The sequence below is a fragment of the Marmota monax genome, unplaced genomic scaffold, assembly GCF_021218885.2.
Source record: "Marmota monax isolate L192 unplaced genomic scaffold, Marmota_monax_Labrador192_F-V1.1 WCK01_AAM20220418_F8-fsc00064, whole genome shotgun sequence".
NCBI lineage: Eukaryota > Metazoa > Chordata > Mammalia > Rodentia > Sciuridae > Marmota > Marmota monax.
In genome coordinates this window covers 152,812-168,968 of record NW_026694542.1, presented here as the reverse complement: position 1 = coordinate 168,968, position 16,157 = coordinate 152,812, and the positions used below count along the sequence as shown (strand labels likewise).

The following is a 16,157-nucleotide window of genomic DNA, read 5'->3' as shown; positions in this document are numbered from 1 at the left end:
GAGAGATGGCATTGGAAAGCCTGGGAGGGGTGGCCATTTGGGGCTCAGCTTTTCACTGGGCTGTGGAGGGTGCCTGAATATCTTGGCATTGGTACCAGTTGGTATTTCCATCCTTTGAATATTTTAGTAATTCTTACTAGTAGCATCTTCGGAGCACATAGAAACTAAAAAGTAGTCTCTTGTGGTAGAATTTTAGGCATGAAAAACTATGAAACCAGAAAGACACTTAGTTCTTAGGAGAATAGTTCTGTTCTGTGCTCAGTTCCCTTTTCTTTTGCCTTTGCCTATTTCCTTGACTCTATGGAAGGGGGGCAAGGAAGGTACCTCTCTTATGCCCTGATAGCCAGACTCTAAAATCTTCAATCCTGTAGCTCTCTACCTCTTTTTTGGCCTCAGCTCCTCAGACAGGGTCCTTCTCTAATCCTCTGACCTGCCCTCAATTCCCATAATTAAACCCTTTCTCCCATATAGACCCCCCAAGCCATCTATCCAAAATTCTTGAATGACACTTTATTGTTAATCAGTGTTTTACTATGACCCACCCTCTTGTCCATTTCCTCAGCTGAATGCCTGGGTTTTAGTAGATGTTTAATAAAACATTAGTCCTTTCCTCTTTCTTGCTAAGCAGATCCTGAGCTCCTTGAAGCTGGGGACTAAGTCTTCATCATCACTCACATAATGCCAGGTACACAACAGATGTTAAGAAAAGAAAAATGCATGTTGAATTATATGTTTTAACAACAAATGTGAGATAAGGTAAATTTGGTGATTGCCTTGTCATTTGACCAGGATAGGATTATATTTCCAGATCACTACTTTCTCTTCAGAAACCTTCAGCAGACTCCTGGTAAGCTTCATATTTAAAGTCAGCTTGACACAATTTTTACCTCATCATAAAGGAAAATTCTATTCCTTTTTACCACCATGCACAAATTTCTTCCATCACTCTGAACAAAGCTCACTTCTTGCAGGAAAACCGTCCTGCTCAATAACCCAGGCCCAATTATACCTCTGTTGTCTTCCCTCAGTATCAATGTGCTGAATCAAGCATAATCCTAAAGGGGGCAGAAAGCAATAGCCTCACCACCACCATCACCACCAAAAAAGGGATGGTTCCTGCTCTCAGGAGACTAGAATCAGACTGTAAACCTCTAGTTGTGTGTACACATGCACATGCACAAGGGTCTTTAGGCCTCTTGTCAAAAAATACATAAGCATGGAAATTCACAGAGCAGAGCACATAGACTGTGGAATGAATGGGTAGACCAACTTACTCTTGCTATATTGCTTTGGAAGTTCTCTTTTGTCAATTTGGGTCTTTCTGTGTATCTCCCAGATTTGATGGGAAGCACTATCTTGGGAGAAGCCATTCAGAGACTATTCAAACCAATTTTTAAAAATTCCTCTAGCATTGACTAAAAGAAATTCTTGCTCCCCACTGGCTTTAGGCCATAGTGCTGGCTGAGTGTCTCCAAGTGAACTTCAATCCCTACCAAGATTTTATGAGGACTTGGCCCAGTGATCTGCATGGAAAAGTTCTGGGAACACTCAGAGTCGATATACTCTTAATAATATTCCATATTTTTTTCTGAGTGGGTCTTTTTTCTTACCTTTGGTGGAATGAGAGATGAATTAGATTTCTTTTCTCCATCTATTTTGCCCTTAAGAGTTGATGTGTCTAAGGCCCCAGGGTTCTATCACCCTTCTTCCATTCAGCTTCCCAGTGGCTCCATTAGCTCTCCAGCCTACCTTGTCTACTGTGCCGGCTACCTCACACCAAAGGCGGGTAGATATTCAAATATTCCAAACATCCCTTGATATGCACATTGTGGACTATGAGCCCTTTGTTATTTCCTAATTGTTCAAACCTCTTTATTTTTCTTGCTAAGTATAGAGAGTAAGAGATACAAAAAGATAATCAAAGTGCTGATAAATGGTAGAGGAATCTTCTCGGTTATCAAGTTGGCTCTGCTGAACAGAAGTTCCTGTTTGCATCTGTCAGGAGATTCAGGGAGGTGGCATCACCAGGCTGAGTGGGAAAGGAAAGTACTTAGAGAGTTAGGGAGGGGAGCCAAATTCCTGGGTTGAGAGTTCACAGGGCAATGAGGATCAATAGTAGCACTTTTGATTTGTACACTGTTATCAAGGTACAAAGCAACACTACCCTTTGTCCTTTTTATTTTTACTCTGCTAATGGAACCCTTTGCCCTAAATTAAGATTATTATTCAGCTTTGATGTTGCATTTTATATTAGCAAAGTGCTTTATAATCCTTCATTAGCTATTTTATTCTCCCTTTATTAGCACCACCCATTTCACAAATTAGCTAACTGAGGTTTGACCAGACAACACAATGCACACTGGTCCTGTGACCTGAAATTCTAGGCATGAATTTTCTGTACTAAGTCTAATGATGAGAGAGTTGACACACAGAGTAAAAGAACAGAAGCACCGAAACTATAAGAGCTTTCTTGGGAGCTAAACCTGCAATGATTTAATAAAAGACTGCAAAATTTTACTTTATTTGCTAGCAATAAAATTGAGAACTCTCACTAGCTTAAATTAAAAATATGACTGCCAAACACATTTTTGTTAATAGGAAAACTCAACTTGAATTCCTAATTTCCTCTATAAACAGGATTGAAACAGAGAAAAAGGAACGTGTTTGAACTTCATGGTGTCAGTTGTTTCCCAAGAAAGGGACTGATGCTGAAGCAAGACAAATATCCCTAAATTACTGTGACCCATAATTTACCACTCTCTTGCTTCTCGTCAATTACCATTGGTGACACAATGCTCTACTAGTTCTTTCACCTATCTGACTTGTCCTTATTTGTTGCCTCTTCTTTCTTCTCTTCCTCTCCCTTTCATCTAAATATATATGTGCTTTCTAATAATCTGTTATCTCTTTTCTGGGTTTCTTATACCTCCAATGATGATTATCAAATTGGTTTCTAAAGTCAAATTCTCTTATACTTTAAAAAGCCTGCTGGGTATGGTGGTGCAGGCCTGTAATCCCAGCAGCTCGGGAGTCAGAGGCAGGAGGATCAGGAGTTCAAAGCCAGCCTCAGCAAAAGTGAGGTGCTGGGCAACTCAGTGGGACCCTGTCTCTAAATAAAATACCAAACAGGGCTGGGGATGTGGCTCAGTGGTCAAGTGCCCCTGAGTTCAATCTCTGGTACCCAGCTACCACCACCCCACCACCCCCCCCACACACACAAAAAGCCCATTAGATATTATTTCTGTTGTTTTACTGGTACCCCAAACTCCAATATACCAAACCTAAATATCACTTTCTCCCTGATTGCCATCCTAAACCAATAGCCCCTGTCGACTTACCTATTGTGCTTAATGGCTCTACCATTTTTTCTAGAGACTCAGGCTGAGCACCTCAGTTAGGATTCCTCTTCCTTGTATCTAATCACTAGTCTATCAAAACCTACCTTTGCTGTGTGTCTTGAGTCTGAACCATTTCAACAGTCTCTCGTCTCTCACCATTCTAAAGCTCCTTATATATCACTGCAAGAACACCCTTCCTAACAAAGCACTATCACATTGTCCTGTTTGAATATCAACTATTTTCTGAATTAAATTCAAATTCCTTAACCTTTCATATCAAGGCTTCAATGCCCTGCACTGACTCTACCATCAATAGACTTGGTTTCACACTTCAACTGTGTCATTTCCAAAGCTAGCTAAGTCTAATTTTAAAATGGGGCCACCACTATCTACCCAAAATCAGTGTACAGACAAAATTAAATGACATAAAGTATCAGCGGTTCCTGCACATAGTAGGTACTCAAAAAGTATTGGTTCCTTTGCCTCCCCTCTATCTCACAGCTTTATCCCTACTTCCCTCCAAAAGGTATTATACTGCCTGTTCAAACCAAATTGTATTCCTCACTATTCTCTCACCTTCTCTTGGAGCGCCTATTCCTCCTGTTCTATAAGATCCTACTCAGCCTTCAAAAACAACCTTATTTGCTACCTCTTTCATGAACAATCTCTTCTTCATTCAAAATACCCCAAATCTCTTCTTGCTTGTATCCTTTTATTGAACAGCACGTCTCACTTTCTTGGTGTCTTTATATCTCACGCAGCTGAACGCTCCAATATAACAGACAATCAATGTGTGCTGAATTAATACTAAAAGCTTGAGCTTTTGGTTTCCCAAGAGTCCATTTGATTGATTCATATTTCAAACTGAGCACACTTTAGAAATAATCTCTGGAGGGAGATCAAAGTTTCAAACTACTCACAGAGAGGCTAAGTTGGTATAGGATTAAATTCAGTCCTAGTTCAGCCACCAGGAATTGTATAGACTCTGTTCCTACTTGAGATCATAAGGTGGCAATTTGTATGAGCCATAGAAACCCATTTTAATACATTTAAATGAGAACTTCCTTGATTTAGGAACCAGAAAGACAAATTGTATGCTATCTATAGAAATCAATCTCTATTAGTCTGACAATGACAATGGCTTCACTAGTGTAGAAAGAAGATCCAGAGAGCCATTTGATTCCATAGGTTCTCAAGGTGGCTCAGCTAAGATTTAAGTATACCTTACTCTGGCTTTCATCCAACACATTTCCTCTTGGCCCAGTTAGCAAATGGGTAATTAAATGACATCAGCCACTATGGGGTGGCTGGAACATAAGGTGGCCTCATGGTGCCATATAATATGGCACCAAGTTTCTGAATCACCAACCACAGGTGCATCGACTCTTCCCCTCACCACACCCCCCTTCATAAAAACCTTATCTGATATTTCTATTGACACAGTGACTACGCTTAGGGAACTTTCCTTTGCTTCTTCTTAGTGTTTGTTCGGGTGGGTACTTCTGTGTAGATGCCTATAAATGAGTTCTTTAGGCACAGGAGTAACACCCTGTCATCAGACCATGCTTTTGTCTTCAGGTAGGCTGACCTCAGAAGGCAGCAGCATATCTAATTGCTAAGCCAACACCTACCTGAAATACATCAAAGGCTGAACCCCCTTCCTAGCCAAATACCTAACTACTGTCTGTCACTAAGTTGATTCTTAGCCTGGACATCATCAGACCTGTTTCTGGAGCCATCTTTCCCCCTAAAATAACAGATGCTACAATTTCCTCCAAACTCCTTGTAACAGAGATCGATGGTTCCCAAGTGTTCCTCATCAAGATAAGGGAATTCACCTGACATTACCACTGAGCAGGATGATGGGTAGGTATACATAGAGACTTTCCTCATGGGTATATCAGAAAGGACCTGAAAAATGGCCTCTTAGTTGGCAAATATTTGATGAGCATCTACTTCCTAAAACTGTATTAGGTCATGCCCAGGAGTTAGTCTTATGGAGGAGATAACACATACAATATACACAAATTAAATGGTGATACAAAATGGTATATTATCACATGTCACATTGCATGGTACAGCCAATAGTTTCTGTGGGATTGATGGTGGTAGTGGAGGGATGGATCTTAAGCTAGATTTTAAAGAGGACAGGATTTGGATAGGAGAAAAATAATCACATAAAATAAGCTGCATCTGTTCCACTGGCATCTGTGAAATGAATTTTTGGAACCTCTGAGGTTTAGTCTTTCTTAAGCAGTAATAAGAGACCAAGTGAAGGAGAAATTAAGGGTTTAGACCAGTTTCTCTCAAGTCTTTCAGGTTCAGGAAGACTTATCTAACCCAAACCAGATCTGTCTGCAAAGATGGTCTGAAGAGCCAAGGTAGGGTCACATTATGAAGGGTATTACATGCTAAAGAAAGAGTTAGAGCTTGATCTCATATATGAAAAAAGACTCACCTTAGGTGCCTGAGCAAAGGGAGCTCATAATCAAAACTGCATTTGAAGCAGAAAATTTTAAGATTATATTATAGAATAAAACTATAGAAGAATGAAGAAAAAACTGGTAGTAGGAGAAAGCTGTGCCAAGAATCTAGGGGATTTGAACTCTGATAGTAACAATAAGAGGGAGAAGGGATGAGTTACAGAAGTTATGGAGGAAACATCAAGAGTACTTTCTGACAGAGTGAATTACAGGGATGAAGGAAAGGGAGGAGTTAAAGTATTATTCCTAGAGAATTGGAAAAAAAAAGATGTTGCATTAACAAAAGTGAAAAACTGGGAAATGAAGTTAGATTTGAGCAGGGAGATTTAAGTCAGTTTTGGGAATACTGAATAAGAGATGAAATTTAAGTCTGGTAGGCAGTAAGTCTGAAATAAGAATTGGAGTTTGAATGAAAAGACAGAGCTGTAGATACATACATACAGTGTGTATATCTTCAGATACAGATCTATTGATGTAGCATTGTAAATGTTAGGTTTAATACATGAAAATGCTTAGAAAAAAGAGCTGGGCTGTGGCTAGGTGGTAGAGCACTCGCCTAGCATATGCGAGGCACAGGGTTGAATCCTCAGCAGCACACGAAAATAAATCTTAAAAAAGTAAAATAGAATAAAAGTATTATGTCCAACTGCTACTAAAAAACATAAAAATGCTTAGAAAAGGTTAAAAATGACTGAATAAATGAAACTTATTAAAAGTGGAGTTTGTGGCTCTTGGTTCATTTGAGCTAGTCTCACCACAATAAATTCAGAAGGGATGATGCTGTGAGGCCTGCTATGCCAGAGGGAAACTCAAACCACTTAGCTTCTAACATAATCTAATGTACAACCTAAGAGGTTCAATGGCCTCAGGGAATGAAAAGAAGAAAAATGGAAATTCCCAAAGACAAGGCAAACTGGAATTTTTTATTTTATTTTTTTTTTTGTACTGTGGATTGAACCCAGGGGTGCTTAACCACTAGGCCACATCCTCAGCCTTTTAAATATTTTATTTAGAGACAAGGGTCTCACTAAGTTGCTTAGACTGGCTTTGAACTTGCAATCCCCCTGCCTCAGCTTCCTGAGTTGCTAGGATTATAGGTATGTGCCACCATGCTTGGCCAGACTGGAAATCTCTTTGAAGATGGGCTTTAAAATGGATAAGGAGCATTGGTTTTATTTTCCATATGTCATATTTTTAGTTCTATAGCCCAGCTAATAGTTTTTCTTAATGCAAGCTCTCACCTGCTTTTAGTTGCTTCAAAGAGTCAGTAAGTCATTTGTCTAATGGCCTGTAGGTAAAGGATCTAGCCTCAGGCTACTAGCTACAGGCTCCTGACCTTCAGGCTGCACTTAGTCTCCCATAACCAAATGTTCACTCATAGACATTAAAGCCACAATCCAGCTGGGAAAGGTGGCACATGCCTATAATACTAGCAGCTTGGAAGGCTGAGGCAGGAGGCTCAAGAGTTCAAATTTAGCGAGGCCCTAAGCAAGTCAGCAAGACCCTGTCTCTAAGTAAAATTTTTAAAAAAGGGCTGGGGATGTGGCTCAGTAGTTGAGCACCCCTGAGTTCAATCCCTGGTATACACACACACACACACACAAAGCCAAAATCCAACTCAGATACTCGGGAGGCTGAGGCAGGAGGATCCAACTTTTTAGACATGCAAATTTTCAGGTCCCACATCAGACTTACTGAATCAGAAACTCTGGGGGTGGGGTCCAGCAACCTGCAATTCAGCAAACCTTCCAAAACTGGTTGTGAGACACATGAAACTTTTGAAACAGTGATCTAGCAGGACCAAAACAATTCTAGGCACTTTCTCTACTACATGTAGAAGGAAAGCAACCAGGATGGAAGCCAAAATTCAAGGCTGATCACTTCAGAAAAGAAAGTCTCTATATTTAAATACAAGAGGAAGGTTTTCCTCCATTATCTCCCCATCATATTAAACCTGTCAACGAACTTGCAATTAAGCATGGCATTGAAATGAGTGGATCAGAGAGCATGCCTCAAAGCTTCCTGGTATGAGTACCTTACAAATTCTGTATTTCCACAATTTTACTATATAACTATGAGGTAACACATGCATGTGGGGGTTGAGGGTTCTGGGGATCAAACTCAGGGCCTCATGCATGCTAGGCTTTACCACTGAGCTATACATATCTGTGGCCCTAATTTCTTTTCAAGATTGAGCTACCACTTTTTCCATGAAGGAAACATCTTAGAAGAAAGAAAGGATACCCTGCTCACCCTCACCAAACTGGTAAAATGGAATCAGAGCACATATGGACTGCAAGCCTCTGTCTTCTCATTTGTTGAATCCATGTTCTTCCAAAACCACATTTGGAATCAACAAAGAAAACCTGGATGGTGGCAAAGAAACAAACTTCAAGTCCAAAAGGGGAAGAAGGAATGAAAAGGTGACCCAGAAAGCTGAGCAAAATGGAAAATAAACAAAGGAAAAAGAAGGCTTCAGATCAGAACTGAAGCTATCAAAAGCAGTCCATTTCTTTTTCCTGGAAGGATGTCTCATGAAATTCATTTTCCTTCATTCAAAGAAAGTGAAGCGAAGCTAAGATATTATTTTGTAAAGGGGAAGAATCGTCTTGGAATACTAGGTGAGGTAAGATTTTATTTTGCTTTTATTTACTACCTGTGGCATACGGCCAGGAGTGCAACTCAGTGGTAAAGTACTTGCCTAACACATGTGGGTTCAATCCCTAGCACTGAAAACAAACAAAAAAAGTTCAAAAACTAAATCCTGTGGTCTAAATATTTTCCTATGCTATCTGGACTAAAATGCTTTTGCAACAATGAATCTGACATTCTTAAAAATATTAATCAGAAGTGGGGTACACAGCACACAACTGTAATCCCAGCTATTGGGGAGGCTGAGGCAGGAGGATCCAATATGAGGCCAGCTTGTGCAACACAGTGAGAACCTGTCTCATAATAAAAAATAATAAGGGATGGAGTATAGCTTAGTGGTACAGTGCCCATGGATTCCTTCTCCAGTACTCCCCTACCACAATCAGAAGAGTCTTCTGCACTGAAGATGCACAGAATAAGTTATGCTTGGTTTTCCTGCACCATCTTTTGGTTCCAGAATACTTGGAGGGCATATTTCATAATCCCACCTCTGTAAAATTCTAGCTCATCTACTATATTCTAAAACAAGTTTAATAATTTTGTTTACTGAGCACCTAGAACACTCAAAATTTTCTCAGCAAAATTAGTAATCTGCATTACAAAAAGGCAGAAGGAAAGGGATAAGGACCATGAAAGAAAAGACACTAATGAAAAAAGTACTGAAAAAACAATTTTTTTTGCACAAAATGGAAAGGAGTTTCTCATTTCCCCTATTTACATTGCTGTTCTCTGTATTGTGAACCTCTGTAGAAACTCATTGTATACTTTATTTGGCACTTATTATAAACTCTTTGATGGAGTTATCTCTAGTATATATCTAATATTATCTTAAGATCTCAGTTAGTAAGCACCTTGCAGGCAGGAGTATTTAGCTTTTGCTCTTCTGGACCCTCTCTAAGACCCAGCACCATGACTTGCACTAGGCCCTAGGAATACTGAGTAATTGTAAAGCTACTGGAGACATGGAGAACCCCGAGAACCAAACTTGCAAAGAATCAATGTGAAATAAAGGGACAGAATGGGAGGATGAGGGTTAAGGTAGCAACACTTTCAGACATGAACATAGGTGGAGAAATTGAGCTGAAAAACGAGATTTCTAATTCCTTCCCCACTGTTTTATTCCTGATCAGCCCCACCCCCTTTCCTTTTTTTCCCTTCCAGCATCAGCCAGGTATAAAACAAAAGGAAATTAATGATTTAGTTATTGCTCCAAAGCTTAAAGCTTGAAAGTCAGTCATTTAGAGCAGGTTCCATTGTTACATCCCTGCATGTCTTGGGTCTTGATGGCTGTGCACAGGGAACTATGCCTCCAATAGCCACACTGGGAGCCAATACTGGCCGCCTGGCTCCTGAGCAGGAGATGAAAGGCTTCTTCTAATGTAATAACTGACGGCCTCTCAGTGCCGTTTGAACTGTTTACAGACTGAGTTAACGATTACAGGCAATGTGTATCTTGGCCAGGTGCCTGAAATTCTTACCCACCCGTCAGATAGTATCAAAGAGCCCTTCCAGGCCTGGCTGGAGTCCTTCCAAAGCACCTCACAGAGATGCCGACACAAAAGGAGGAGTGTTCAGAATGTGAGTTCTCGTTCGTTCTCTCTCTCTCTCTCTCTCTCTCAGACCAGAGCAAAAAAAAAGTCCGACTATCAGGCATAAATTAGGTGCTGAGGATGTTGAGTTTCTAGGGCTGCTCAGGACTGAGGAAAGGGTCAAGGTCAGCCCTGGGGCCAGCAGAACCAGATTCCTTTCTAAGCAGTTTAGGAGGTGTAGCTAAGAGTCTTTGCAGCTGGCAGCTAGAGGATGATGGGGGTAGGAAAAGAGGACCCTTGAGATGAAACCAAAATTTACACTATATGATATAGCAAGCAGCCCCCAAGACAGAAGATCCGGAAGAATGGACTTAATATTATGGAGCAGTGGATAGAGGAGGGAGGAGAATATATTGTTTTTTCCAAGGGCAATGCATAAAATATAAAAGAACATCACTTTCATGCCAGGAAAGAATAAGAGACTTTAAAAATAATAGTAAGTAAAAGTAGGGGGAGCTAAGAAAACATCTCTTTATCGAGGTGAGTCCCAAGAGATTGAATGACATCTGTTTGAGATTTATCAAAATGCTTTTCATACAAATATAGACTGAGTATTAATCATGAGATAGGATGGGAAGCCAGGTATGACAGAAATGTAGATTTATCACCCATAACAGTGGAAAAGCTTTTTGGAAACAAAAATATTACAGAGCACTTAACCCAGGGACACTGAGTCTAATTGTTATTTAATTATATACTAACTATGGACTCCAAAGGCAATTAGGGGTTTTTATGATTTCTTTATTAAGTACCTATTGGCCTCTGAATACATTTGAAAGTGGAATAAGTGACAGCCCCTACAATTAAGACATATAAATCTAAAGTCAATATATAAAATAATTGCACACTTACACCAAAATTATTATCACTACAATAACTTAAAGGGAAATATTTCTCTTCAAAATCTAAGGAGGGAATATATGGTTTCTTAATTTCCATACAAGGCCTCATGTTGAAGATATACAACTTACCACAAAATGCCCTCACAAGAAAATTTGGGGCTAGGGTATAGCTCAGTGTCAGAGTATATGTTTAGCATACCTGAAAATATGGGGAAGGAAGGAAAAAAGCAGGGAGGGAAGGAAGGAGAATTTGGTAATAGTGAATGAAATTTGTGCTCTTTTATCCATAATGTGAATATAATCATCATCGTTACATTATTTCCTTGAACATCCTTTGCAGCTTCAATTGGATATGGTTGTTTGATTCTCCTGTCCTAACTTGCTGGATATTGTTGCTATTATGGAGCAGGGGTACCCACCTTGTGCAGTGGGAGATAGGCCTTTATGTTAAAAGACTATTCTTCAGGCTATCTACCTGGAGGAGGAAATGAACTTCACATTACAGTGTAGATCCCTAACCTGATTTGATTTTTCACATTCACTGTAATGCTTTATATGCTCTACAACATACCACGACCTGTGTGCATTTACCTGCTTTTGGTTTTGTTGCTGGGGACTGAACCCAAGATCTCATGCATGTAAGCACATGCTCCTCCACTGAGCTACACTCTACCTCTCCATGTGCATTCGCTTTGAATAGAACCCATGAGTGATGCTTTCAATAGAACACAATTGGGTATTATTGGGCTGCTTCCGAGAAGCACTTTCAACATTCCCTACTGGGGATACACTTCTCTCTTGGGAACTAGAGTTCATTTGAATTTTAGAATACAAACAGAAATCATGCTTGCACTGAAACTGTGAAAAGAATATGAGTTGATAGGTAAAGCTATAAAAGAAACCCTACTAGTTGATGGTAATTTTAGAAGAAATTCCAGAAAATACCTTAGAATCCGGCTCCATATTCTTTTAGAAAACAGTTTCAAAGAAGGAACAGAACATGTCTGGAGCTTATCAATGTCTTGATATCAGATAGAACGAAAAAGGTAAAGCATTGAATTGGGTACAAATGGAGAGATATCATTTAGAAAGTTATTATCGGAAACAAGAAGTCAAGTGAGCCACAATGTGACCTAATTGCATTTTTGAAATATGCAAAAACAAGATAGTTCAACAATCTTCCTCACATGAGGTGAAGGAGAGCACACTTGTGGAGTATTTACTATCCACTGCTTAGAACCCTTACTTTGTAAAAGTTTAAAGCAACCCAAGTAGGTGATTCGCTGGGAAGCGCAAGGGCCACCTAGACAAATATTTCAGAGAATAGAACAGGAAGGGTACAGTGTAATTGTAACCTCTCCAGTAAGTGGGCTGCTCTTGATGCATTGGTAGAAATGAAATACCAACTATGTCTTTGAATTTTAAGGGAAAAAATAGCCCCCTTTCATTCACCTAACTCTTCTGAGTTGGAAAAAAACTATGAAGGCACAATGGTTCAGTTCAGCTATTTTATAGATATTCCACCTTATCTAGAGAACTGAAACTCATAGGGCTCTTCAAAGTGGGCCTTGGTGCTGTGAAGGCAAGTATATCAAGAGAAAAACAAAGTTCCTTATCAGTTTTCCATATAATAGGTTCACTTGGACAGATTGACAATATATGGAAAATAGATAAGAAACACTGATTTCCTTCCTCATGAGATTACCATTACAACCTCTTTCTTCCTTTGGTACCTAGCAAAACTAGCAAATATTAAACAGGATCTGAAATTCCTTTGGGAGAAAAAAGTAAGGTAATGGCTTTGCAACAGCCAATAGGTTGTCATAACATACCCTACCCATCCAAAGATTATGGAAAGAGTATAGTCAATATGAAACAATCCAATGTGATGTTTGTTTGTTTTGTACCAGGAATTGAACCCAGGAGCACTTTAGCACTGAGCCACATCCCCAGCCCTTTTTTATATTTTATTTTGAGACAGATTCTCACTAAGTTGCTTAGTGCCTCACTAAATTGCTGAGGCTGTCTTTGAACTTGTGATCCTCCTGCCTCAGCCTACCAGGCCACTGAGATTAGGCATGTGCCACTGTGCCCAGCCAATATTATGTTTTCTAACTAAACATACACACACCTCAGTCATTTCTGATCAGAGATTTAGTTCCATGGTGAGATGCATCCAAACCTGCTATCATAGCAAGAGCTATGATATTATTCCTTCTTTAAGAAGGACGGTTATTCATATCGCTTTTAGTCACAGTCCCCTCACAAGTAAATCTGACAATGAAATCAGAAAATTATACAATAAAAAAATCGGATAAATTTTTCTTTAAAATATATTTTTAGTTGTTGATGGACCTTTATTTTATTTACTTATATGTGGTTCTGAGAATGAACCCAATGCCTCACACATGCTAGGCAAGCACTCTACCACTGAGCTACAACCCCAGCCCTGATAAATACTTTTGGAAGAAAGATCATGTAACTTACTCCCTTACTATAAAAAGTGTTAAACTATGAGGGGGAAAAGATCACACGGTTTCTGCAGCTTGAGATTAATAAAAGAAATGTGGTTTCTCTAGCTCAAAGTTTTCTAGATGATGCAGGAACTATTTTCTAAACACACTGCAAAAGGCTGACTATAAACATTTCAACAATATATTACAATAAAATCATCTAGAGAGCTGCCTTACCCTTAATGACAGAGAAAACCACAGATACTGTGATTTCAGTTCTCTTTCATTTTCTGTTTTTTGTGATTTTCTTGAAAATGTAGTCTTTCATGTAATAAGGAGTGAAAAAAAGGATCTTTTTGTAATGGGAAGACACAGCTGTCAGCACTTGGCCTGGCACGCAGCTCAGTTGCCTCTTAGGGTAACAAGCGGAGAACTGTCCCTGGTGAATAACAGTAGCAACACACCAACTTATCCAACAAAATGATGGTTATTTTATAACATTTATTGAAATTCAGACAATGAACTTGGTACAGTATACGGAGGAGAAGGGAAAAGGCCTGGTCATCAAAATTCCAATGTAAACAAGATCAATATAATATGGAAGGTACCAAAATGACACGTTTTCATAATGGAAAGAAACATTTGATTCACCATCGGGGAAAGATTTTTAAATGACCCCAAAATGAAAATGAGAGACAAGAAACAGAAGAGCCATTAGGTAGGTTAAAATTCTTACAGAGCAAGATAGCCCATATGACTGAAGAGTGAGAAGCAACAAAACTTAACAAGAAAAAGAATAAACAGATTGCACATGCTGAATTTTAGACAACGCTAAAATGGAAAGAAGTCAGTTTTTGAAGAGGTTAGACTTGATTATTTTCTCCTAACTGAAATTATGAGTGGACCATAAAGGAAAAAAAAAAAAAACCCAAACCCAAACAAAAACCTGTATGTGTAGGGGTATGGAAACTAGAGTGGGAATTGGCAAAAAACAAACAACAGCAACAACAATAAACTCAACTGAAAAACTAGAAGGGTGTGTGTGTGTGAGTGTGTATTTGTGTGTGTTTGTAAGGAAACTTTATTGTAGGATAGCCATTTAGAATTTAAAACAGTGGGTGAGGTGGCATACCTATAATCTCAGCTACTTGAGATGCTGAGGTTGGAGGATCTGGAGTTCAAGGACAGACTGGGTAACATATGGAGAGTGTCTCAAAAAAGAAAAAGGGCTGGGATAGCTCAGTGGCAGAGCACTTGCTTAGCATTCCTGAGGCCCTGGGTTAGATGACAGCACTATAAAAATAAAACAAAAGTCAAATACAGTTGCCAATCAGGGAATAGAGAATTGTGTGATTAGCACTGATCTTTGAAAAAGAATAATAAAAGTTGTGATTTCTTACCCTTCCAAAAAAACAGCAAGCCCTTTTAAATTGAATCTGTATTGCTGAAACTCTTTCTAAAATGTACTGGTGCATTTCCTTGCCTAAATACATCATATTGTATATAACCTCCCTTTTATCATTATGGTCATTTTTAGCATGAATTAATATACATACTAAAGAGATGGGGCTGAACCTATAATGTTCCAAGGAAGTTCCTGTGTTGTTATGCTGTTGTTTTAGGTTCTTTATATCTCCTTTTTTTTCATTATCTCTGGTTCATAAGCATAGTACAGACAAAACAAAACTCTAGTTACTTTTAGTGTTTATTTACTGAAAATTTTCCTATAAAACACTGCTTCTCAGATAAAAAAATAGAATGAGAAGTAAAATCAGGTGACTAGATACAAAATTAGCCACCAGGATTGCCACACTGGAAAAATAGGGTATCTAAAGATGGGTGGAGGGGACGTTTACAGAAATTCCATCCACAGAAATGAGGCTAACAGTCATTCATTCTTAATGCCCTATTGCTTGGGATCTCAAGACTTTGTCCAACACACCTCAATAAATGTATAAAGATATCAAGAGGTAAAGGTCAAAATAGGAATCATGAACATCAAACAAGACCGCTGGAAGTGACCCCAAACATCACATGCTGAGCTTTCCTTGGTAATGATAATGATGGTGATACTGAGTGTTTATCCATGCCTTTATTTCAAAGAGCTTCAAATGCTTTGCAGACATCTCTAACTAATCTTTATTAGGCCTTGGGGGAAAAAAACCAGATTTCCCCAAGTGTCTTTAGAGAAGGAGTATGCTACCCAAAACCGATAAAAGGGAAAACATTTGCCCCTTTCTATCTCTACCCCACCCTGGCTTGTCTCCTAACTCCCACTGGGTTGTACTGGTGATTGAAATGAGTTATAACACCATACAAGTGCTGAAAGGATAATAATGGTAATTGAGTTTGCTTCCAAAAGATTCTTCTAAGCTGTGTGGGTTTAATCATGTCAGGGAACAGGTAAGTAAAAAAGATGAGAAAAACCATAATTACTTTTATCCTATTATTTACCTATTTGGGGAACAGATTTCAAATTGGTAAAGTTATAAAACATTGAATACAGATTTTTCATACTGTGGAATATTAGTCTCTGGGATAATTCAAGGGATGATCTTTCCCTGAAAATTATGTCAGGTTCACAAATATTTGATAAGTACTAAGACTAAAACTTGGCTTATTCTCATTTTGATCCAATTCTTCTCAGATGGGGACCCAGGAGTCTCAGGGGCCAAGCTGCTGAGCTTCAAAGAACGTGTTGGGACCAGCACAGTAAAATGAACTGGGTCAATTAGTCCTGGTCACAATATAGAACTCCTTTCCTTCTAAGCCTTCTTAGAAACATGGCTGCAAGATAAAG

The 16,157-nt window shown here is 39.0% G+C and overlaps 1 protein-coding gene across 1 annotated transcript in view; it reads right to left on the bottom strand.

The window, feature by feature from the left end:
- The window catches only part of Rnf43 (ring finger protein 43), a 61,529-nt gene that overhangs the window by 27,409 nt on the left and 17,963 nt on the right, over positions 1-16,157 (bottom strand). The window lies entirely within an intron of this gene.